Here is a 26,897-nt window from a genome sequence, read left to right as displayed (position 1 = left end):
GTTTGGCCGGCCAGAGATGCCCGGCCAAACAGTCATGTGCACTTAGTGTGCCCACCATTCCTCCCACTGCTCTGTGTGCAGAGGAGCCCCACCCTACCCCCTCAAGGCTGCTGTAGCTGGGAAAATTAAAATTATAATAACATCAAGTTATCATTTTATTTTGATTTTATTTCACTGCTGCAAATTAGTGGGACGACGCTCCTCTGCCTTAGCAGAGGTGCTGCCACTGGGTCCACTTCATACCTGTTTACTGAGAGGAGGGTCAGACCAGCAGGTCAAGTGTTGACTTGTCTTTTTGAGCCTGTCTGCCATGATTCTTAAAGCAGTCATTCCGGAGCTCCGGTGTTATGTGTTTTTATGTCTTTATGGTTTATTTATGGTGAAAAACTCTTCACTGGGACCAATCCCATATTGCACTGTTTCATACCCAGGTCCCAGTGACTTTAATTGGGTTTACCCTTCCTGGTAACTTCATCTGAGCAGGTGCACACCTGCGAGGTCTACTGTTGATTTACTCCATAATTGATCATGGTAGAGAGTGAGTCCCTGTCATACATGGAAGAGTATATCAACCAACTATCACAAGGCCCTGCAAACAATTTTATTTCCTCCAACACTCCGAACATTTACTTTACACTTAACGACAAAGTAGCGCGCCTTGAGAAAAAACGAATACGCACTTGTCTACATGGACATCTGCTCAGCAAATATCTGCAGGCCAACATAATCCCTGTAGGTTTACAAATCAAGAACGAACCAGCAATCTTTGTTGAGGTACCCAAATTCAAGGAAGGTTTCAGCTACGTTGCCAACAACTGCTCTCGGCACTAGATGGTGCTGGGAGTAGAGACGGCGGCAGAACAAGTACAGGCCTTGATCAGAGAAATTGCTACCTTGAAAGCAGAAATCGCCGGAGATTCTGCCCTAACTAACGCCAAGGACGCCCTGGGACGCCTTGAAGCAACCTTGAAAGATTTCGAGACGAACACGCAGACGAAGAAACTAGAGAAACTATCTAGTGACATTCGATACTACGACAAGAAAAATACCTACACCTACGTACAAGACAATCGGGGACGTTTTACCAACAGAGGCAGAGGTGGATTCCGTTGCTGGCATAATTACACTACATTTTCAAAATCATCATATAGCACGTATAGTGAGAATGAACAGCCAGGTCCAAGTACGGATTACGGATATCAAGACCAAAGATACCCACCCCAGGGGACCTTTCCTTTTTTAGGACAAGGAGACCACCAAGTGGGAGGAGCGAAACTGGCCCAGAGGGCTCCAGCGTGGACAACTAGCGACCAACGTGAACTGGGAGGGTGGACGTGGGAGAACCCAGAAAACAAGTTTGTTTCCAACCAGAAGACCACGGGGAGATATCGACCAGACGCAGAGTCAACAGGTGGTGAGGCAACCGCCAAACCCAGTAGTGAATATCTCCTCCTACAATCTTAAAGAAGAAGAGATTACGGTCCTCAGTAATTGTCTTTCGTTTGTACCCACAGCCCACTCTAACCCCTTTGCAATCAAAGCAGAACTTCACAGGTTCTTTAGGAAAATCCACCTAAGATATTTCTTCAGAAAGTCTGCGACTCTTGCAGCACACTCTCAGTCTGGACTGAGGGTTCCATCTATTTATTTATTTATTTATTTAGTGTTTTCTATAGCGCGAACATGACCCTGCGCAGGGTATCAGAGCGCTTTACAGAAGCATTTCAAAAAACAAAACCTTATACGTTACCAAGTCATTGATTTACCAAGACTAAATCAAAACATTAAGCTTCAAGGATAACATATAAACATATATATATATAAGTCAACAGTTAAATTACCATGAATAGTTTAAAACATTAAGCTACAAGATGAACATGTATACAAGCCCATATATGGTTAATGGTTAATGAGCGGCTAGCGGGAGCATGGAGACAGTCATGAGTGGTTTATAGACAGTGGTTCTGCTATATGGACTTATGGGAGAAATTTCCTCATATAAAACGATTTTGCTTCCTTTTTGAATGCCGCGATGGATGGAATTCTTCTAATGTTAGGGGGGAGAGCGTTCCAGATTCTCGGAGCTGCCCCGGAGAACGCTCGGTCATAAGTTTTTTTCGTACAAAAACGAGCCGGTTTCAGTAGTAGGTCTGCGTGGCTCCTGGAGAATCGGCACCCTCCTGATAGCGTGAGTTTCTGTGCTAGGTAAACTGGTGTTTTGTGGTGTAATGCTTTGTGAGTGATGCATGCCAGCTTGAATTGAATTCTTGCTTCGAAGGGCAACCAGTTGAGTACTTTCAAGTGAGGGGAGATATGGTTGAACTTTTTGGCTCCAGATATAAGTCTTGTGGCTGCATTAAGACACGCTTTCAGTGGGGCTGTTGATATCTTGGGGAGCCCGGCCAAAGTAGTGCAACCATACTCAATCCTTGATATGACCAATGCCTGGACAGCTGTTTTAAGATCTGTTTTATTTAGGAATGGTTTTAGTTTTCGCAGGTAGTTTAAATGGAAACAGGCGTTTTTTGCCAGTGTGTTAATATGTGCTAAAATGTTCAGGTTTTTATCCAGAGTAATTCCCAGAGATTTAGTAGAGTCGACAATCTTCAGAGTACACTTTAGAGTAGTGATAATGTTGGTCCATTCTACTAAATTTGATTTGCTTTTCTGGGGTGTAATCAGTAGGAATTCGGTTTTCTGAGGGTTTAGCTTCAGGTGGTTCGTGGTTAGCCATTCTTAGTGCCTGGTTCATGGTCTTCATCTCTTCTGTCGATGCGACCTTCATGTACAGCTGAGTGTCATCTGCGTACATGTGGAAAGAAATGTTCGCTTTTTGTAATATACCCGTGAGTGTTTCTACGTATAGATTAAATAGCGCCGGAGATAGAGTTGATCCTTGCGGCACTCCAATTTTATTTCTGGTTGGGCCTGAAAGGGTTTGGTTGACTATGAATTTTTGCGATCTATTCCCAAGAAAGGAACTAAACCATTTTAGAACTGATCCCTCTAGCCCCATTCTATTTTTCAACCGATCTAATATTTTGGCATGGTTTACCGTGTCGAAAGCCGACGACCGGTCCAACAGGATTAGGAGACATGTTTTGTTGTGGTCGAGAGCCAGTAAAGCGTCATCTACTATGTGCAGAATTGCTGTTTCTGTACTATGGTTTGGTCTGAAACCAGATTGGAAATCATTTAACAGATTGAAATCCGAAATATGAAGACTCAGTTGTTGTTGGACACATTTTTCCAGTACTTTGGCTAGCATGGGAATGTTTGTTACTGGTCTGAAGTTGTTAGGATCAGAGGGGTTCTCTGTTGTTTTTTTATGAGAGGAATGACTTGACCAGTTTTTAGGCAGGCCAGTATTTGGCCTTGTGACAATGAGGCATTTATGACCTTTGTCTATGATGGGATTAGCAGGTGGTTTATAGAAGACCAGCACTTTGCCGGTAGGGAATCGTTGTAGTGATTGTTAGGTTTAGTGGTCTACATGATCTTCGCTATGTCTAGTTCACTGACCGGCTTAAATCCTGACCATCAAGCATTGTTTTTTGGTTTTTCTAATTCTTGTTGATCCTGTTGTTCCTCTAAAGTGCCCTTATCTCTTTCAATGTCTTCGGCTGCGTTTTTTGAGCTCCCCCTCCTGTGAGTTAGCTTTGTCTGTAAAGAAAACGAAGAAATCTTCACTATTTAAAGTTGTTTTTGTAATGGCTGGTGCCGATTTGGCAGATTTATTTGATTGTTCTTTTAGTTGATCGAATAGTTTCCTTGGTCTGTTTACTGCATTATTCAGTTCTTTCCTGAAAAAGTATTTTTTTGATTTTAGAATGCTTTTATTATAGGCTTTCCTGGATTGTCTCAGTTGGGTTAAGTGTGGCGAAGAAGGGTGTTGTCGCCATTTACGTTCTGAGAGTCTCAGTGACCTTCTTTCTTCATTAAGGGCACCATTGAACCACAGGTTTTTGTCTTTGTCAGAGATTCTTTTTAGAGGTCATTGACGTCAACCATGCTCTTAGGTGGCTGCAAATCTATTTCACAACAAGCTGCTACATTTTCCATGTTGATTCCTCTAGTGTCCCGGGTCCATTTATTGGGTTTAATAGATTGTGAGGACGATTTGGTTTTTATGAAGGGAATTTCGAATCTAATTATGTGGTGGTCAGACCAGTCGCAGGGGGTGATAACAATTTTCTCGATCGCTTTCTCTTTAGCTATGATCCAATCTAAGGTGGAGCCTTTGGAGTGGGTAAGGAGATGACAACCTTGAACTAACGATTGCTCTTCCAGGAAGGCTTTAAACAGTGTGATTTGACTGTCAGAATGATCCTCCCAGTGAATATTGAAGTCTCCTAAGAAAATATCATTAGATTGCAGATTAGAGTTGGTAGTTATGATTTCTATCATCTGGTCTATGAACTTGGTCTTTGTACCAGGGGGGTGGTAGAGTGCGTGGAGTTTACAGTTTTGGTTATCTGCCGATCTTAAAGACATGCCCAGATATTCACAAGACTCTAAGGGGTCAGAATGTATTTTTGTGATGGTAATGTCTGATCTGTGTATACAGGCAATGCCTCATCCCATTCTGTCTCGTCTGTCCTGTCTCATAATCCGGTAGTTCGAGGGGACTAACAGGTCTAAGCATGGTGAGGACGAGTCACAAAGCCATGTTTCTGTTAAAATGGTTACTTCAATTTCATGGTTTAGTATGAGGTCGGCTTTGTCAGCAGCGTGTTTATTTGCTGAACGACAGTTGAGTAGTATGCAACGAATGTGTTTCTGAGAACTGATCATTGGCGAAACAATCTTTCCAGCCATTAATGACACATTCTTTAGGTTGCTAGCATTTAGCCTTCTATTGTTAGACTTAGAAGTTCTATCAGCATTCGTTGGGATTGTTTGGATATAGTTTTCACCTATCTTAGTTTGAGAAGTGGGAGTAGGGTCATATGTAGACAGAATGGATAATATCTCACTGTCTGTCAAATAGGAGTTGCGTACGGGAGCGGTAAATTCTGTTTGACGCCGCCATTGGGGTGGAACGGCATTTAACTTGTGTTTCATAGGAGGAATTCTGAAGAACCTCCATTTTTGAGAGCCATTGTTCTGATAGGCACAGCAGGTTCTTCATATCTCTAATAGCGAAAAGCATGGCTTTGTAAGTCTTGTTAGATTGTGAACTGAAATTTTTAAATTCTCTATTTGTTTGAGGGGTTCTAATCTTTTCCGAGTCTAATCTAAGATGAGTAATGGTGGGCGATTGTGTGAGTACCCCTATTGGGAGGTTAGCTTTGTATATCTCTGCTGGGTCTATGCATGTTTTTTTGTGACTAGAAACAGATCCGCACACCCCTGTGTCGGTCACGTGCGTGCCTCTCCAGTTATCTTGTTCAACTTTTGTAGTTTCCAACCTGCTGACTGTTCCCAGTAGCGGGTTGGGATCAGTGTTAGGGGTAGGATGGGAGCTAGAGTCGAGCGGTGAGGTAACTAAGGATAGCTGTGTATTGAGGCACCTATCTTCTGACTTACTGGTTTCGTGATTCAATTGTTGGGGCTCATCATTGGTGGAAGTGCATTCTAATGTCATATCATGATCCGTCTGTAGGAGTTCTATCGCCCTGTCGGTTCCAGTTTCGCTATCATTCGAAATACTGACTTCCTGATTTAACATTTGGGGCTCATCATTGGAGTTTATGCAAACTAGCGCACTAGCGCTTCCATTTGCACTAGCATGCGAATTACTGGCTTCCTGATTTAACGGTTGGGGCTCATCATTGGTGTTTATGCAATATAGCGTCATTTCTTGATTAGACTGTTGGGGATCTATCTCACTGTCGATATCAATCACAGCCAGTTGGTGCCCATGTGAGACGATGGCTTGAGAATTTTTATTAGGTTGGTTTCTTCTTGAGGTGGGGCTACTGAGGACAAGGTTTTTTAGTACTGAGAAATATTCATCAAAACATTCCAGATCTTTGTTGGCAGCTTGAATGAGAGACGTGCCGTTTTTATAACACGTTATGATGCTCTCAGCTTTCGGGAAGGTGTAATGAGCAACTTAGTTCCATAGGGAATGTTTTTCGATTCCTGTATTTTCAGCGAGTTATTTAATGTATTTCTCCATTTAGCCATTTTAGTAGTAAAGGAAATAAAGTCGTTAATGATCGCGCCTTTTTTTAAGTTGAAAGATGGATCTAGTATTAGCCTTTCAGGATTAGTTCTGAGAAGGTTATGTTTAAAAGTTTTGGAGGCATGTTTAGAAAGATTGGGAGGGTAAATTATTGAGTATGAATTCCTTCCTTCCGGTTTTAGATGATAACCTGACATTGTTGTGATTAAAAGATTTCGTACCTTATTATTACTGAATTGCTTCTGTGGGTAATGCAACTGTCCCTAGTTTCTTTGGCAGCAATCAGAGTCAAAGTATCTGTCTGGAGTATAGTTTAAGAAACGTGCCAGCAAGCTCACGTTCTTAGACTTACCGTGGTCTACAGTCTAAACAAAAATGCGAACGGTAGCAATGTTTTGCTCATGTTCTCAAACTTCACTTGGGGAAAAAAAAAAAGTATAAAACAAAATTTCTATCATTAGCAATGCTCTGCCCCCACCAAGATGGCTGCCAAGAGAGTATCAGTCTGGAGTGAAGTTTTATGTCTCTGTTACTGGACCAGATTTCCTGAAATGTAGTCCTCTGTTACTTTCTACTCATCCATCTCCGAGACGTAGTCCTCTGTTTTCTTCTATACAATAGACCCAATGTTGAAGTCCTCTGTTACTTTCTTAGTGCAATAGTCCTATCTCTATTTTATTTTACTTCTACACTATTTTGCACAGAGCCTGTATTAAATTCAATCAATCAATCAGCCCCCCCAAAATGGTGGCAGCGCTTCTTACATCCAGGATACAACACAACTGAGGACAGACAAGCCTGTGTGCAACCAGCCCATAAAGGTGTCAAAGTTTCTCATCTCCTGGAAACAACGTTTCTCACATCCTGGAGTCAGTACATAGCGCCTGTGTTTAGTGGTTCCTCGGTACTCACAGCCACTCTCAAGTCATTGTCTCAGTACAAACCATTCAAACCAGCCCACTCATCCCGAATCACTTGCCTCTCTCTTGCACCACTCCCAAGGGAAAGTCACTGCCCTCACGTGTCTCGCTGCTCACAAAGCAGACACCAAAGCGCCTCACCGTCGATTCTGCACGTGATGGCCGCCTCTCACCAACCAGCCCCTGCATCGGCGAAGATCACTGCATCCAGCTCCACTGCGCGACCCAGTCACCAACTCGCTAGTTCAGCGTTTCCCTGCTTTCACTATCGAGGGACGCGTATGGAGGAGGGGCGTTCCAGCCACAGGACGACCTGCGAGGCCGAAGGCTCTCGGCGCTGCCCTCCACCTCACAACGCAATGCCCGCCACCACTTCCGGCGCTCGAAAATTACGCTGGAAATGAGCGGATTGCAGGGAGACAATGAGCGAGGACGCTCCCCTCTCGCACTCAGCCCCTCGGCAGCTATTACGGCAGCACCCTCCCCGGTACCCGCACTCCACACCTATATCACGGAACTTGCCTCCGGTCCCCTCTGATCCTCAGGGCCTCTCCACAGAACCTCCACCGCAAGCGGGAAGACCTGGCCAGCTCCAATGATGGATCCCTCATCCGCTCCGCTCCGATTTCGCTCCATGCCCTGGACTGGACCAGCTCAGCTTCGGGCAAGCGTCTCTGCCTTCCACGAGATCGCCACTTCGCTCTTCGTCCGAGTATTCGATTTCCTTCACGTACGTTTCTTTTTAAATTACCAGTTTCATTCTCACCAGTCCAGTTTCTTTTAAATACTCGTTTCTTTCTCGCCAACTCGGCACCTTGAGGCTGAACTGGCATATAATCACCACTATGATCCCAAGCCTGCGGAGCTCATTCCCGGAGCTCCTCTCAGATCGCCATCTTGAATCACCACCAGGATCTGTTCGAATCCACTTTCTTTCCACCAGCACACACCATGATGAACAAAATCTTAGCCTATGAGAGTGTGGTACTTTGGGATGTTAACAAAGTACTTGAAAAGAATAAGCATACCAAGTATAACATTACCAAAATGGAGAACGAGGCACTCCTGGCTTTGAAACAGAACAAGGAGATAGTGATTAAACCCACGGACAAGGGTGGTGCCATTGTGGTGCAGGACACAACGAAGTATAGAACAGAGATCCTGAACCAGTTACAGGATGGGGTAAGCTATAAGAAACTGAGGGCGGACCCATCGAAAGAATTGGCACAAGAAATATTGTCTCTCACCAAGGAGGGCCTTGAGCAGGGTTTCCTTACGAATCTTGAATTTCAGTATCTGAACCAGAAACAATCTCTGCTTCCCACGATATATACCCTACCAAAAATCCACAAGGACATGCAGAACCCACCGGGACGCCCAATTGTTTCGGGTTGTGGATCAATATTGAAGCCACTTTATAGGTATATTGACTTTTTTCTCAAACCAATAGCTGAGAATACCAAAGCCTATCTACGAGATACAATGCAAACATCAACCTCATAGACCAATGACATTTCGATCCGACAAGACAACTTTTAGTGACCTATGATAAAGTATCACTGTATACGAGCATACTTCAACAATCTGCCTTGGATGTCCTACAGTTAGTCTTGAATCAAAGAACAGCACCGACGTCGGTACCCACGGATTTTATCATTGGCCTATTACGGATAGCTATGATGAAGAATTTCTTCACCTTTCAAGGAAGCTACTACTTACAAACTAAAGGAGTGGCTATGGGGGCAGCATCCGCCCCGGATCTGGCCATTATCTTTATGGACCACTTTGAAAAAACATTAATCTTTAGTGACACTAATCCCTATAACGATAATCTGGCTATGTGAAGGAGGTACATTGACGATATTTTCATGATCTAGACGGGCGATCAATCAGAACTGGGCTCGTTCCACACTTGGCTGAATGAAAAAAGTCCGGACATACAGTTTACCACACAATCAGATGCCAAAGAAATAGACTTCCTGGATATTACCATCAGGAATGAGGAAAACAAGCTGTATTATACACTCTACTGCAAACCTGCAGAGCGAAACTCGCTCCTTCAGTATAACAGTTATCATCCAAGGGTCTTAGGGACATCCACAGGAATTGTTCGAAGAAGACAGACTACATGTTAGAATCAGAGGATCTAAGTAACCGTCTACTGGAAAGAGGTTACCCCAGGAGGTTGATCAAAAATGCCAGAAAGAGGGCATGGTTCAGCCCTCGTGAAACATTGTTACAACCAAAAGTAAAAGGAGGGGAGACTATTTAAAGAATGACACGCGTCACCACTTTTTCCACACAGTGCAGCGTCATCAAAAAGGTGATCAACAAACATTGGGGCCTTATATCCGATGATATAGAACAACTGAATCTACCGATGCACTCCTACAAAAAAGCTAAAAGTGTAAAGGACCACATCGTCCGTTCATTTTTAGACCCCCCTGAGACTCCTACTCTTCAATCCTTATGGAATTTGCCACCCATAATAGGACATTACAAGTGTGGCCAGTGTAAGGCTTGTAAAACTACTATCCAAACGAAACAGTTCATCTACAGACAACATATCATTAATTTGAAATCCTACTCCAATTGTAAAACCAACAATGTGATCTATGGGATTCTCTGTCCCTGCGGTCAAATATATGTGGGTCAGACACAGCAGAAAATAAAAGCCCGCATACTACAACATTGCAGCCGAATAAGATGTGAGGTGTCAGGCGCACCCTTGGGTGAACATTTCAAAAGTGCCCAACACGGTCCTGAAGATCTCCAGTGGTTAGTTCTTGTAAAGGGGACCCTTGGGCCCTGAGGAGGCAACATAGGACTGATTTTGAATACAAGGGAATGTAAATGAATGTGTCTTCTAGACTCCATACAGAATGGCTTCAATGAATTGGATAGCAGCAATGGGCAATTAGCATGCCTCCTATCTGAATGACTTTCCTGATCTTTGATCAATGTAGATTCAATAACATCAATTATTCAGAAATATCTTGACCAATACCTTCTAGTATGTTTGGTGTCTTTTAATAATTATATAGGCATCGAATGTTTGCATAGCCTGAATGAAACTAGTTTTTTTTGCATCTCCAGCAATAGCAGGGATGCGCGGTTTTTTAAGGCACGTCTTCTGAAATTGTGACATTTCTGTATTTCTACTGACAGAATATACTTTATGCACTCAGTTTTTATGTACACCGATGCTTTATGTGCCCTTTGTAGAATCAAGTGTTTTGACACTTTACCCTCTTGTGTGAGAGGTACGTGTGATTAATTTTGTGTTGACCGCAATTTTGCAGAGAGGTATTGCATGCAGCCATTAATGAATATTTTATGACTAGTACAGGGCGTCATCGATAACACATATATCAGTGTTTTCCCCTTTTTTTAATAATATACTCATCTGCCATTTCCTGCAAGCCTAAACGTAGTCTTTCTTCCCTCTGACGCGATGACTTGTCATACCTGACAAGCATCTAGCGTCTGTTTCCCGCACGTCCCACATGCGTGCTTGCTGCCGAGCTCCTGGCATTTAACGGGCAGGTCTGGCATTGCCCCGGTTCCCTCCCATCAGACAGAGCAATCATTCCGGAGCTCCGGTGAGTTTGAATCCCTAACGCCCATTCTTGCACCGATTATTACAAAAGACCACACGGTGCTTGTTCTGATCTGCTTTGCCCTTCTTTTTCTGTAGATTTTGGACAAAGCGGACGGCAATTTAATCTCAAATTATTGAAGGTAATTCACTTGCGCAACCTGCTTTGGAATGCTTTCGTTTCCTAGGCGTGTTTATTTGTTCGGAGCGTGAGTTGTGATATGTTATGGGTTTCTTCTTGTTTCTAGATACTTCGTGCTTTTCCTAAGGTTTGGCCAATTAATGTGGCTGCATATTAGACGTATTTGGGAGGGACAATTCAGTGATTCATCCTGCTAGAGTGAGTTTTCAATTATTTTACACAAACATCATTTTATTGTGCCATTCTTTTATATGAGGTGCCGTCTTCCCTACCTTCTGGAGGCTACGCGCCCTTCTAACCCTTGCTCATCCCTGTTCTGGGATTTATTTTGGTAATTAGGTCGGGCTTTGTCCCCCATCCTATTTCAATATAATGGTGTGTTTTCTTATAGTAAGGTCCTGTTTTGTCTTAAAATTGTAGGTGCCCCACCTTCCCTTCACTTCAGTCCTGAGGAAGACCCCTCGTAAGGAATTTAGAAGCCTACAGTATATTTGGGGTCGAAACGTCGACATCTTTATTGATCGCCAGCTTAATCAACTGCGACTCTGTACTGTGATATGATTTCAAAGCATGACTACGCACAATGTTGATTTTACTTTGATATATGTGGCTTGAGGTAGATCATTTGTTAGTTTCATGTCTACAATTATGAGATCTGCACTTGACCTTTTTGTATACCCTCTTACCTTCAGTTTAATCATCACATTCTCTTTATTTTGAAAACCCCCCTTTCCTTTCCTTTCCGGGCACATATTCATATTAATGTGTTGATATAATCCTATGTTCAGTGTGATTAAATAACATTGAACTTTTGAAATTCACCAACGTGGTTGTGTTATGTGTTTTTATGTCTTTATGGTTTATTTATGGTGAAAAACTCTTCACTGGGACCAATCCCATATTGTACTGTTTCATACCCAGGTCCCAGTGACTTTAATTGGGATACCCCTTTCTGGTAGCAACATGATTCTTAAAGCAGCAGGGACACACTCACTGCTTTAAGATTCATTTGGTCCCATCAGGCACATGCGTAGAGGGATAGGGTTCCTGCTCATGAATGCAGACCCCCCATAACCACTCAACATAGGTGTGTATGGAAACCCATTAATTTGCATGGCTCTTAAAGAGCCACACATGGAAATGTTACTGATTCCACTTCTACCCCTGAGTTAAGAGCAGAAATTAAATAATAATTACCAATTTTCATGGATATATAAGATCCTAAAATGTAGGCGTAGCAAATGTGGTGCTCTGCCTGCATTGTACCTTATTCTGCACATATCCTGCTGCAGTTCAGAGCTCAAGAAGGGCAAAAGAACCTGCTGCAGACCTCTTTGGATCTCTCTTAGGTGAGGAATGCTCAAAGATCTGCATCTACCCAACTTCTGACCCCACTCAAGTCTACATTTGCAAAGAGGGGAGGTATATGTGTAAAATGTGATTTTTCCATGTGTGTTTCTATTTGCTTTTTAGATTTGGTTCTTTGTGCCCTTGTGGTGAAAATAAAAGACCCACAATATGAAAGCGGCCTACAGAGGCTTATTTTCCTGGAAAGAAACTGCTTGATGCACCTACTCTGAAGCCACAAGATTCTGGGATGCACTCCAGCGCTTTCATAAATGTTCCTCCTCTGCGGAAGTGTTGTTATTAATGTCATTTAATATGTATTTTTATAGCATCACAAATATTATGCACATTTTGGTTTTATTCGTGGAAAGTTCCAGCTTGAACACAACATTGTGACTACTTAATAAAAACAAGCATTGACACACGGGATAGGCCTGGTGTTGTTCTTATAAGTTTTCTTTATGAGCACACTTTGTATCATGTCTGGGTGCTGCCTGATCCAGAGGCAGACTGTACAATTGAACAACCATGGTCATTGGACATAGACACATATGCAAAGCAGAGTTCTAATCATGAGGACGTCCTGTTATGTGAAATCTTCACATTTTAATGATTATTTATTGCCTTTCGGGACTTCCTGTCACAAGCCACTGCTCGCTCTCTGTAAGTCCTTTTTTGTCAATTAAAACGTAGACTGGGTGACTGTTCAATCTAACACTCTGGCCAGGCCTTATAACTGATACATTTATTACAGTAAATAGGTACATTCCAAATTGTAAACTTTTAAGTCTCCATTTTGTTACCAAATCATAGGGCTGCGATTTCTGCTGCTTGACCAATGGTGGGATCACAGGAAGTGATCTCACATGGTATTTGATCTCAATTACACCACAAGAAATGCTATCACCCAATTTTTTGCTATTGGTGAAATCAGAGGTACCGGATAAAAATCGTTCAATAAGTATAAAAACGAATAATTCAAAACCTAACGGAAACAGGTAAAATGCAGTCAATGGACTTGGAAGGCAGATCATAAAGGGTGCAAACCGACTGTTATGTGATGTTTCTGTTAGTTGCAAACAAAATGCCTTGCTATCCTTTGCTAGCTCATTCTTTGGGGACGTGCACAAATGCGTCAGTGTCTCTAACTCTGTAGAACTTGATACTCAGGAGATGGCACTTCTAAGAGTTCAGGGGGCTGCCAAGGAGTCCATGTGGTCACATTTGGGCCCAATGGAGATGCTCCAGTGATGATGTTGTTACTTGTAAAACTGAGAGTATCAAAATCTCTGAGAGGGCAAATACGGTTGGGATCGGCCTAGGTTCTTTGTCACTAAACACCCACATCTGTCATTTTAAGATTATTTGAGGTACATTGTGTGATGAGCTGTATTGGATAAATGATTTAAATAGTTTGTTTATGTTGGTGTTTATTGGATTCAGAGTTTATTTATACCATGTCTTTTATATGCTCCATTTTGATATGTGTGAGAGAAACAAATTCTATCCAGTTTTCCACTCTGAAACATTCGCTCCCCACAATCATGGTCTACAACAAAAGTTCTGGTTTTTACAGAGCTGTATACCTTAGAATGAGATAAGCAATAACAATACAACTGTTACTACTGATATTACATGTGTTAATACTAATGATCACAATACTACAATTATAATGATGAAAGTAATAATAATAAGATTATATTTAGACATTAGTTACTACTCCCTCGGAGTTGGTACGGATGAAGATGAAATAAAATGATCAACAGGAAAATTAGTTAGGGATCTCAGTATATATCATATTGATTAAGGTAAACTCTAAAGATGCATGTTTTTTTCTAGTGGAAAAAAGTGATTATTATTATTATTTTTATTATAAACATTTGTTTAGTGAAACTGCAATCCCATGGGTATCTTGGGGCTGGCCAACATAAACCTGACCACCCCAAGGGGAGATCATTACCTTAAGAGCCATGTTTTCAGGAGTTTCCTGAATGATAAATGGTCCTAAGTCAGTGGAATGTGTGTTGGTATACTATTCCACAGTTTGCATCCTTGAACTGAGTAGGCTGTGGCTCCAGCTCTTGCTTTCTTGTACCTAGGAATCTGGAGTTTAGTCAAAGAGGCTGAGTGGAATAATCTGTTTGGTTGCTACGGAGGGATCCTATGTACTATGTACATAGGATCGTAGGCAATCAGTGCACAGAACCAAGGTACTAGGTACGTAGGCAATCAGTGCACAGAACCAAGGGCTATAAAGGTGGAGGAACTCAATTTCTGTCCTAGCGCCAGTTTGGCAGCTGTAGCTTGGATTTGCGAGATACACATTATTGTCTTCTCAGGTGTGCCGATGAAAAGGGCATTACAATAATCGATCCGGCTTTTGATGGTTGACAACATAGTTTATGGCCACCAGCTTGATCACCACATCATTTTAACCCAAGGAATATTACTGTGACTAGATAAGACATGTTGCACCTTTTAGTTTTTGTATTTCTCAAATTCAGATGAGACTAACAGTGATGGTGGCGATGCATTCATCCTCCATCTATGCTTTTGAAAGAGCAGCAGGTCGAAGTGAAGCCCAGGGATACCGGGCAGCCGTAGAGGCCTATGTTTATTGCCACTGTTTGACATTATGGTCTGTACAGTTATATGAATGTACTTTGAAAGATGGATGATGAGAGGCTATAGGCCTGATGTATTAAAGGGGTTCCTAGTCTGTGTCATTGGGAAAAAGCATTAATACATTTGGCCATATATTCCATAAAAACAAGGGAAATCTATAAAGCAGATTTTGTGATTCAGAAACAGTGTAAGCTGTGATTTGGATCCAAGGTTTGGGATTGGTGGCAGTTTCCCTGTAGTCCTCTTTGTCATTAGAAACAGGAAATTAAAATATTATTGCCTTCATATTTTGTTACAAAGCAAAGTTGGGTTCAAATGGCCTAACACCAATGTAGCTGCATTTGATATTTATGACTGTGGACTTTTGAAGATTGCCAAGAAACTACAAGAGGATCAAGAAATTAACTTATATAGGAAGTTACATTTCATTGACTGGCTACAATTTCTTTCTGTATCAGAGTTTTTCAGCAACATAAATCAATAAAGCTGTCTAAACAGGTGCAAATATTATTAAAACGATGGTCTGTTTTGTTAACTACATTTTAGTATGGACCGACGACTGAGAAGACGAGTTTAGGATTGTTTTTTAAGGAACATTTAAACAATGCAGAGTAAAAAGGACACCAACAGAGTTTCATGTTGTGATATCCATTGTGCTGACAGCATTAAGGCGTCTGTATTGACAGCTTGAGGGTGTCTACATAACCATTGGAAGGCACTGACTCCAGGAGTAATCATGTGGTCGGTTTCTGCATGGAGGACGTAAATTGAGGATGTAGTTGCTTAAATTTCTAGATTTCTATCCAGCACTTCCACCAAGGCACAGCAATCATGCAATAAATGTGTATACATTTTCAAGTTGATATGTGATGAATGTTCTTAAGTAGGGAATAACAAGAAAATAGGATGCAACTCCAGTCAGTTATATGCACATCTTCCAAGTAGGAAAGAAAGGAAGGGGATTGGAGGGGAAATGTCCAATTACAGTTCTACAACCCAGGTATTTTGAGTGCAACAAGGATCAATGGGGTGTGTGGGCATGCAGAGAGGAGTCCCAGTTAAATAGAGGGGAACAGTTTGATGAGAAGCATTAATGTGAGGTCAGGGCATAGTTTGTGATGGACGAAGAGGTGTTACTAGGAGTTCAGGGCAGTTTGCGACCTTGACACCAGGAGAAGCATTAATGTGAGGTTAGAAGCACTAATGTGAGGTCACAGCACGGATTGTGACTGAGGAGAAGGAATAATGTGCAACCAGAACCCAGTATATGACTGGAGAGAAAATGACAACCAAAATGGTAATCATTCCATTAGGTCAGGTTTAAATCTGAATTATTGGTTTTCCATTTTATTCATGTGCAGTGTGCAGGAAAGGTTCTAAAAGATTATTATTATTTCAAATAGATGTGTCCACATATGTGTATAACATACTGCGGAGAGGCAACCACAGACCAAACATCTTGATTCTTCTCTTTTGATATGCTTCAACGTGCGATAGAGAAGTCAGACCTAAAGAATCTACGTGTTATTCGTAACACCATGTCTACTTTAATCCAAACTCTTCCATCGATGGCACTACATCAGTACCAATTGTGATAGTTGGTTGTATTTTAAGTAACATAGACAAATCCACTGTCTGTGGAACCTGATCCAAGACCACCTTCTCACTTTTAGGAGCCAATACATGGTGCTGACTTTTATTCACTAATGACTTTGACGTTCACACAACCACCTAGTGCCAAGAAGCCTTTCTATTGTATGAGCGTTTTACAATAGATAAGTAAAATAACATAGGCTCAGAAACTCCTCTGCTTAGAGATTTGCATTGATTGTCTATCAAAACGGGCTTAATTTTGAAATCCTTTGACCTTAAAGTGTTTGACAGAGGGGACTTCTTTATAGTCAAGTGAAAATTGTCTTTGAATTTGTCAATTTCTACCTGCTTCTGTTTCTATCAGCTGGGGTTTTTTGCCTCTCGATACCTGTTCCTTTTACATCCTGGTTAGATTTCTAAAGGTTTTGAAGAACTCACTGTCTGATTGAGCTGGCCATGGTTGGACTGGCCTAAAGAGCAACCTCGCAAAGCGCGAAGGGCTGGGCTGGCAGGCCAGTGTTTGGGCTAGTTTTGTGACCAAAGTTCATAACTGCCCCAATTTGCAAATGTAGGCCACTTTTGGTTTGGTTCCCAGGAGTATTTTCTGTCCCAGTTCCACCCAGGTGTTATCTATCAGTCCAGCTGTTTTCAGCTTCTATAGCCATCCTTTGCTAATTCACGGTCGACTGAATTTACCTTAGAAATTCTACATAAAATACCCATTGATTGATCAGCCATTTAGAAGTTTCTGAAAACTTCACTGTTAGGTCATTTTGCAGGGGTGCCTGGAAAATTTGAGCTGAAAGACTGGTACAAAATTCCATTTGTGCACATATTGTTTTTGCCTTGGTCTGTGCACCTGTTGGTGCAGAACTGCACTGTCCATGTAAAATGGTGTCCGGCATGGTGAACAATTGCCCATCATTAGTAAACATTTGGCCTTCCTTGGTGTCAATTATTCTAGCACTTGTGCAAGTCTCTTAATCTGGCCCATATTCTTTTAAATAGTTTACTGAACTGTATAGATCCCAACTGCTGAAGGCTTGTCATCCTGTGTATCCTATCTTGAGAAAAATATGTTTTTATGTTTATTTTTATCTACAACTATGAGGTTTATCAGGCTACAAATCGATTGTACGCACAATAATACTACCATCTGGCACATTGCAGTCTTCGATACCAGCAGTTCGGTTGAATGACTAGCCCTGAATTGTTAGACTATATCATACGCTATGATCGCTAGAGTTATTTAATTCTGCAGCTGTTTAATTTTCTGTATAATTATGGATTTCCCCCACTTGCCACATAGTCCCTCACCCACCGCATAATTTGCAATTTCAACAAACGAAATGTTGCTACCACAGAGGGCTCAAAACTTGCAAAAATGTGGCCTTTCGTTTTGCCATGCAGTAGCATTCCCTTTGCAAACTGTCACAGGTCAACATTCAGTTGCTGATTGCTGTATTTAGTTGTGAAACTGATATTTATGAGGTAAATCCTCTCTCCTATTGAGGTAAAGGTGTAAAAATGAAAAATAATGAAGCAATACTGCACACAATGTGCAGCTTTATGCCGCATAATTTGCCTTTTCATTCTGCAAGATTTTGTCAAATCTGCCACATAATTTGATCCTCGTCAGCCACATAATGACAGTCTCCTTGATCATATTGCCATTGTTGGCTATATGAGGACCTCGAGCCAATTTGTAATATTTTTGGTTTTTAATGCAGTGTAAGCCTTACATTTGAATGACACATAATATTAAGGAACATACTAAGATACCGAATAACATTCCTCTCTCGGGGGCTGCTAGAAACCCATTATACCTTACCAGTGTTGGAACCCGATGCTGTTAGGAGATCTTGAGTTAATCTGTCACATCATTTCACTTAGCTCAATAAAAGTGTTAACCTCAGCAACACTCAATGTTCTTTTTTTCTTATTCCTTGTCCACTGCAGGGAATTAATTAAAGCGTCAGCAGTGAAGATTGGAAACGTAAAATATGTCTTGCAAAAATGATTTTAATGCTGCAAGAATACACTTATCATTTTAATCCACAGTAGGGATTATAGAGTTTTTGTTTTTCATCAACCTAAACAAATATAAATCTGGGGTAATGGTTCATTAAGAACATTAGATGTAAGGAAAAAAGAATAACAAGTCCCTTAATAGTAATCTAGTTATAAAAACTTAATGACCCCTGCACAGTTATGTGGAATAGCTCCTGCTGTTTTCTGATTTCTTTTATACTCTGGATGTAACCAAGGTAAAACATTAATGTTGGCATCAATGTATCTGCGCCAGATTGAATAACCTTCAACCTATTGCATTGAATAAAACTTTCTATTATAGTTATGTCCAAGGAATAAAATATAGAGTAATTATTACAAAGAATAAGTGTGTGTGTGTGTGTGTGTGTGTGTGTGCGTGTGTGTGCGTGTGTGTGTGTGTGTGTGTGCGCGTGTATCCCACACTGTGCGGACCTGCTCTGAAAGAACCAGACAACCACTTTCTGTGTGAGGACCAGTGCATTATGAGGACCAGTCTAGGTAGTGTGTTTAGGTACCTTTGAGCCAGTGTATCAAAAACTACAAGTGCACTTAGACTTGCTTCGGTGCGCTTTATAACCTACCCTACTATAGAATCGCGCATGGAGTTAGAATAGCACTTACACACGTCATTAGGGTCATCAATAGCTGGGTCACATAATAATGGGTATGTTATGTTTTTTGTGTGTGTATGTGTGTGTGTATATATATAAAAAGGGGGGGTCCCAAAACACGTTTTCCCCATGCATTTTTCCATAGGACCTTTAGTCCAAGCTGCAGCCCGAACGGCTGAACAGAATTACTTGAAATTTGGCAGAGAGGTAGTCCTCAGGTCAGGGATGTGCCTTTTGCAGGTCTGGTGTAAATCTGTTCAGTATTTCCAGAGAAAATAGCATTTAAATCAATATATATATCTATAGGCGCGCTCCGAGCGCGCACCGTAAGCTTACCGTACGCGCACGCTGCCGTGCGCGAGCGCGATTCTGATTGGTTGTTAGATCTTAGTAAACATTCGAATCGGTCGAAACCAGGAAGTGTCGGCCGCCATTTAGTCTCTCGCAGTCTGAGGGGGTGAAAAACAAAGGTGGATAACGTGAAAAGGGGGCAGGCTGGACAGTTTCGGACCCCCTAGCCTTGGTCAGGGGGTCCCAGAAGGACCCCCAAGGGCAAAAATGTATTTTAAATTTTTTACGAAAAATCGCGGAGTGCGCTTAGCTTACGCGCACGGTAGAAATGGAAAAATTCCGCGAACTACGTAACGTGGGTGCGTGGTGCGCGAAGCGCACCGCGCGCCCACAGCGAGCGCACAGTGCGCGAAGCGCACCGTGCGCGCACGGTATGCGCACGGTGAAAAAACTTTAAAAAAATAAATAAATACATAAATTAGCATTTAAAAAACCGTACAAATTCACTGAAAAAACCATAGGTTTCACACACGTTATAGTTAGGAATTAGCATTTAAAAAACCTTGCAAATTCACTTAAAAAACCATAGGTTTCACACATGTTATAGTTAGCTGGGCATTTCACTCGTGAAAAACCAATGAAATTCCCCCGTTATAGTTAGGTCAGATAACTATAACTCGCGCGCCCGCAATCCAGTGCTCATGACGTCACATATTATATCACTCATGACATGGTCAGTGGCATTACTCATGACATCACCGATGACATCATCCTTGTGATAGAGTGGCGGTCGCGCGAGTTATAGTTATCTGACCTAACTATAACAGGGAATTTCATTGGTTTTTCACGAGTGAAATGCCCAGCTAACTATAACATGTGTGAAACCTATGGTTTTTTAAGTGAATATATATATATATACACACTCCCTTTTTATGAAGAATATGAAAAGTAAATGAATGGCATCTCACATAAAGTATTCAAATGAAATAAGCACATTTTATTTTCCAAATAATGGGACGAACAGCTGGCGTTCTGAAAAGTAGACCCGCCAGTTATCAATGCTCTTTTGCACTCTTGGTAAAAAAAGACTCAATCTCTTCCTCTTGTACCTAATCACAGACCTCTAAGCTTGTCATGCACACTTGTTCACGTCATCAATTATAGTTTTCTTGTAAATATCTGTTGTAGATTCTCATACTGTGTATTCTCCTGAAGACTAGTTTTTGGGTTGGAAAACTCCAAGTTGTGTTTGTCCAAGATTTTATGTTCAGGTGTTGTTGCCAGTCATGACTCTGGGTGAACTGAGAGGTCAGAAGTAAAGCACTTTAACCAGGAGAAGAAATCCATCAGTGTGTCAAAAACAAGTGCACCAAAAAGCCAGAGGTCAACGTGAGAAAAGGTCAAGGACATCTGAAAATATTTTTAGGAAGTACTGCTAATGGCTAAGTAAAGAAGATACTAGAAAAAACCAAGCACTGGAAAAAGCCAATAGGTTTTGCCTATGCTAGATCTGTTGGCTTTGTCAATGTTTTTTTTTTTAAATGTTGCACAGCAGTGTGAACTGCTGTGCTAAATAGCTTACAGTACAAAAAAATAAATATTATGTAATCAGGTGGTTAGACCATGTTTTATTTTTTTTAACTTTCAGCTATGCACGTACAAACAAGTTAAGATTTTTATTTTCCATACACTTAATATGCAGTTTATATTCTTGAACAAATGCCCATTGCAGTTACCAGGGTGTCAAAGTGTAGCAATATGGAACACTGTGCATGGAGAGGCTGTGACATTACGGCCAGAGCTGTTGACTTTGAAGCTGGGAAACCAGGTTTGAGTCATAGCGCCAGCTCAACACTCTGTGATTCTGAGCAAATCACTTAATCTCCCTGTGCATTTAAAAGTGAATGGGTCCTTGTGTAATGTAACTAATGCTCATGTAAAGCGCTCCAAGTCCTTCCAGTGGACTTCACAATATAAAAAATAAGCGTTGACTAGCGACGGAGTGGGGAAGGGGCATGCAGTGGTGGGAGGGAGGTGGAGGAAGGGACAGGCCAGCAATGAACAAGGAAGGGGCATGCTGTACAGGGGCATGCAGCAACCAAAATAAGGTGGTGGTAGAAACTGGCAAGAAATTAACAGAATGCAGAGGCTGGAAAGTAAAAAAAAAAAGTATGTTGCAAGTGTGTGGCCAGTGGAATGGCACTAGCCAGCAGAAGCAGTACTTGGTCCAAGGATGAAGACATGATACTGGGCAGTATGCTGTTGGCAGGATGAGGCACTAACCAACAGGAAGAAACTAAACAAGAGTGACGTGGGAGCCAACCAATGGTAAGTAAAGGTACGATGTTTTTTTTTGTTACAAGAGATTTTGCAAACATGTCGCCAGCGCCATGCAGGAGAAACCTACCATTTGGGGCTTACTCTTTCACTTAGCACATGGAAAATATATCTGTATGTAATGAACTACACAAGCATGAACTGGAAAAACTACGGCCAAGCACCCCAAATACAGTAGCCACTTATTGTACCACCCAGATATGTTTTCAGGCAATGTCAGAGACATGGGAAGCAATACAAATCCTACTAACCCAATACAATGCAATATCAATCTCAATACAATATCACGCCCAGCAGTCTCTTAAGATATTGGTGGATGGCGCATATGTCAGAAGTTATTTCTACTCATCCCCTACAAGAGCTGGTTGTCTCTTCTGTGTTTAGTATTTCTTGTTTATTTTTTCATTGTATCATTCACGGTTCATTAATAAGTCTTATTTTTCTGATAATTTCCAATTTCTTTGGGATACTCTTGATGTAATTTGCAAATGGCATTGACACATTTCTACCATAATCTTATGTTCTGAATCATTTTGGTGATAAGGCTAGCCGACTCTTTCTCAAAGACAATATAAGTCTCCCTTACCTTAATCCTGATGGGTCTGGTAACGCAGAGGAGTTGGCCCCCCTTTCTTACGTACCTGCAACAGACCTTTCTTGAGTGCTTGAGGAAAGAAAGAGTTAGGACCGATTTTATTTCACAATTATAGTGCAACCCATTTGGTCACACTATAAAGCTCAGAGTCGATAAGTAGGATTAAGTATGGGTTTATTACAAGTTCAAAGCCAAAGTAATATAAATCAGTCTTAGAAACATAGTATAGCAGTACATAATTATTAAAGGAAAGCCAAATCAGCAGACAAAGTTTATCGTAAATAGCAAGTAACAGATGAGAATTTCATTAGCAACTGTACAAAGTATAAGAAAAACGGTTTGGTTGTGGGATTGAAAGCTTCAGTTTTCCTGCCTATAATGCAGGAGGGATTCTGAATTTCTACAACTTACATACACTAAAAATTGCTTCGTGAAACCCCAATTAGATCCATTAAAATCGAAAGGTGTCAGCATAAAATAACTTCTATAGAAGTTCTTTAAAGCAAGAGTATTGCATAGCATGAAGCCAAGCAATAAGAGTGCATAGAGGTCAATACCTCTCTTAGTCTGAAAGGAATCTGAACGAAGCTAAATACATTCCCTAGTTATACTCACAGAAGGACCCTTCTATAATCACTGTCAAAGGTCTCATTAGAGTCCACCTTCAAACGATACTATTTGGCAGACACACTCGGAATTCTTCTTCTTTGATCTACGTGTACGAAGTGGCCTTCGATTCCATCTCATCATTCCGTACAGATAGTAGTTCTCCCTTCTACTTGTTAATTTCTTCATCCTGGACTCCCCTCAAGCTTCAATAAGAACAAACCTCCCCCTATTGATTAATTAATAGGGGGAGGTTTGTTGTTATTGTTTTGTGATTTCCCCTGCCCTCCTCTCCCTACATTCTGACATTCAGGGGCCCTCTTTTATTTATGAGTCTCCCCTCAAGCTTTCTCATCTCATTAACACAATATGTCTTTCTCCATTCATTAGATCATACGTACGGCACCTGCAGAGGAAAGAAAAATATTGCACCCAAAGAAAATATTCTTGTTGAAAGTTAAACACTGCGAAACCCAAATGCTTAAGTCCTTTGGTCAAGTTAGCAAAGCTAAGATTTCAATACACATTGTAATTTTTTTTAAATTCAGATACATAAATGATCATGTTCTAAGTGTAAAATGCAATTCTAAAAGGTACATGTCCCATTACACAGTAAATGCAAAATGCTATTAAAAGAATACGTAAATACATAAAGATTGACAATGCTATTGAAACCACACGCATGTAATTGTATATAAGAACTGCAATGTATTGTTACTGGAAAAGAAGCATTAGAGTACGCACATGTATAAATGTTGATGTTACATGGTAAATGCACTAGATTCTATATAATTTCAAGTGTACTTCACTCAATTAATGATATTAAATCACATGACTACATAAAGCCCTAAATAAACGTATACGTGGCCTAACCAATTGTAATAAGGGTAGAGCCAAAATGAAATCACGCTGCTACAGTTCCCCCTCTAAAGGTGTATCAAGCGATCATAGATAATAATCTGATCTTATCAGATGAACCATCTAAAACCTGTTGGTCTTGACCATTTTTCATCTTGACTCCTCCAAATGTTTCATATTGTCATTGACTCTTCTCTAACCCTACATCTGCTCTTTTCCTTCTCACTCCCTGTGTAACTTGTGGATACTTATGTCCCTAAAAGATCATGAATAGGAATGTCACACACAGAGCAATTATCAAAATGGGCTTCAAATGGTGCCAAAAATTCTACTTGGCAGGTTCCAAACTACCTGCCTACAGTTGACAATTCATTCCAAATATCTTCCAACGCTCCTGTTGCTTCCAGCTCCTTCAAACCCTTTGTCAACCCAGATATCCTGAATATATTTCTCCAAATCCTGACTTTCATCAGGAATATAAATACAGCATTGCCGAATTTTGAGGATTCCTCAGACTCTGCCCTCTTTCATGAGTAAAAGGTCTAATGCAAGTCTATTCTGTAAAATCATGAACCTTATAGCAATTATTTCAGTATTTACAAGCAATAAAGAATTTGCTGTGCTAGTAGCTAACTTGTCCACTATAGTAGACAGCTTTCTAATCTTCAGATCATTCAAAATTACACCTATGGACGGGATGAGAGCACCAAAAATATCACCCACCACTTAAGCTGTACTAACACCTAGCTTTGCCATGTGTTTCTTGCCTCACACCAGATCATCAAAATGTTCCACATGGTACATTTTTGGGAAAACTACACACAGCTACTTGTGCAGGTATCTGCCGTGCTGTAATGACTTTTAAGATTTGCTCCACATTTTGAATGGGCAAGCTTGAGGATGTCATAAACCTTCTCTGGGATCATAACTGTCCAAAGTCATGGACAGCACCAAAGCTGTATTGGCTCTCTGTAAAAATGGTCACTCTCTGCTGGTCTGACACAGCATGCTCTAGTGAGAGAAATCAATTCAGCCATTTGTGCTGAGTACATTTATTGGTGTCATGAAGCTTCTACTACTCCTGAACTGTGCATACTGCAGCTCGCAAATTTCCTTCATGATCTTGTAAACATGAGCCATCGACAAACAATGTAAAATCAGATTCAGGCAGTGCCTCATCTTGAATATCTGATCTCGCTTGGGGCATAGCTTATTAACATCGAGACAGTCATGCTCCACTTCATTTTCATCATTATCACTGTCAGGAATTGATAATCAAGTAGCAGGATTCAAAACAGAACACCTCTTTTAGGTAACATTTTCAGCCACCATATCGGGTCAGGCGACTGTTTGTCAAATGTTGTGCGCGAGTACACATTAGCAGTATTTGCACGTACAGTGTTAAAGTATGACCCATGAAAATGCCTTCACACCTCTTTATGCTGACACCTTTGGCCGCCACTGATTTAAGACACACAGGCAGAGCCGCAGCTAATGGATCTAAAGTAGCTGAGAAATAGGATACTGGTCTACCGGCAGTCCCACGAGTCTGTGTGAGCACTGAGAGAGCACAGGCCTCCCTCTCACTGCAAAGAAGCAAAAAAGCTTAGTTATAATCAGGCATTCCTAGCGCAATCAGGCATAACGTAGGAAAATCACTAGTAAATTATGTAATATCAGTTCTACTCCATGGTTCATAACCTCCACTAGGCACTAATCGTAAAAGTAAAAATATGGTACCCAACCCTCCTTCTCCTGAAGAAGGCAGTTCCCCTATTATTCTTTTAGTACTTTTTCTTTTCAAACATTTAACTTCCCATTTATCCAGCACACCCCAAATTCGGATGTTTTGAATTAGTTCCCGAATGTGCATTTTCAATACTTGTATCCACATGCTTTTCAAATCTCAATACAAAAAACAAAGCCGATGATTTTTCTGTAAAGCTTTAGTCCATTCTAAATCTACTTCCTATTTCTGTACTATTTCAGATAATTTCTCATGTGCTTGTCTCGCTCTTCTGGTAACATCCTTGCTCATAAACAAAAGCTAATTTGTTGATAAGTATCTAAAATCAGCAGCCAATAGCATCGGATACGCTATGACCTAATCAACCAATAAGAGCACGGCTTTACACCAACCTACCAATTACAACACAACACACTGTGACGTTGATCACTGCAAGGAGTGAGATGTACCCTCCTTTCCAATTTTCATGAACGTAGTCCCTTCAGCTTCATGCACACAACCAAATGCAATACAATAGCAACTAAAAACAATTGTCTGCTTTACTAAGGAAATCAACAGAATACATTCACACAAGAAAATACTATTGTAACACAAATTCAAGCGAAACCTTGACCTGCAGGGAATCACCTACATCACGTTAGTATCCTTCTGCGCAAAAGGTTCACTGTACTGATCGTACCTCTCTATCACACATAAAGTCCCTATCTCAATTGGGCTGCCGACGACGTCTCACAACAAACCCCATAAAACTCTAGCAGACAATTACAATACAGTGTTTTCTACACCTTTAATACCATTTCGGGATCTTAGGCCACGTCGTGCATGTTAATAACTACTCCACATTAAACACCACACTCGCATAACATTCGCAACACATCTGCCAGACATCACACAATTATTACAACACCGCAAGCTATGCACAAGCCATAAATACAGCCCTATTGATACTCACTCCTCTGCTGCAATTACTCAGCCACCAGACACTGGAGCTCTGCCAAACCCTCTAAATCAAACCATAGGCCTTGAAACTGAGACTAAACTAACCAGACACATTAACTATTCTCTTAAAAAGACCCCTTACTCCCTATCTCAAGAACCAACCATCCCCTGCTACCATTTTGCGAATGCAGAGGAATGGGCCCCCTTTTTAGCCTCCTGTGATAGACCTTTCTTGAGTGCTTGAGGAATAAAAGAGCTAGGATTTATTTCAATTCACAATTATAGTGCAACCCATTTAGTCACACAGTGAAGCTCAGAGTCGATAAGTAGGATTTAGTATGGGGTAATTACAAATTCAAAGCCAAAGTAGTATAAATCAGTCTCGTAAACATGGTATAGCAGTACAGAATTATTTACGGAAAGTGTCATTGGTGAACAGAATTTATCCTCAATAACAAATAAAAGATGAGGATTTCAGTAGCAATCATACAAAGTAGAAGGAAAAG

At 41.0% G+C, this 26,897-nt stretch overlaps 1 protein-coding gene and 1 long non-coding RNA gene across 4 annotated transcripts in view; both read left to right on the top strand.

Moving 5' to 3' along the window:
• TTC28 (tetratricopeptide repeat domain 28) overlaps nucleotides 1–26,897 on the top strand; it is a 1,841,724-nt gene that overhangs the window by 1,370,158 nt on the left and 444,669 nt on the right. The gene's annotated exons all lie outside the window — the stretch shown is intronic.
• LOC146783982 (uncharacterized) lies at nucleotides 10,589–12,564 on the top strand. The gene is made up of 4 exons (XR_014970958.1): nucleotides 10,589–10,652; nucleotides 10,748–10,791; nucleotides 10,897–10,988; nucleotides 11,211–12,564. It is a non-coding gene; the product is annotated as an uncharacterized LOC146783982 (long non-coding RNA).

The sequence above is a fragment of the Triturus cristatus genome, chromosome 11, assembly GCF_964204655.1.
Source record: "Triturus cristatus chromosome 11, aTriCri1.1, whole genome shotgun sequence".
Lineage (NCBI taxonomy): Eukaryota > Metazoa > Chordata > Amphibia > Caudata > Salamandridae > Triturus > Triturus cristatus.
This window is presented reverse-complemented; position numbering and strand designations above follow the sequence as displayed.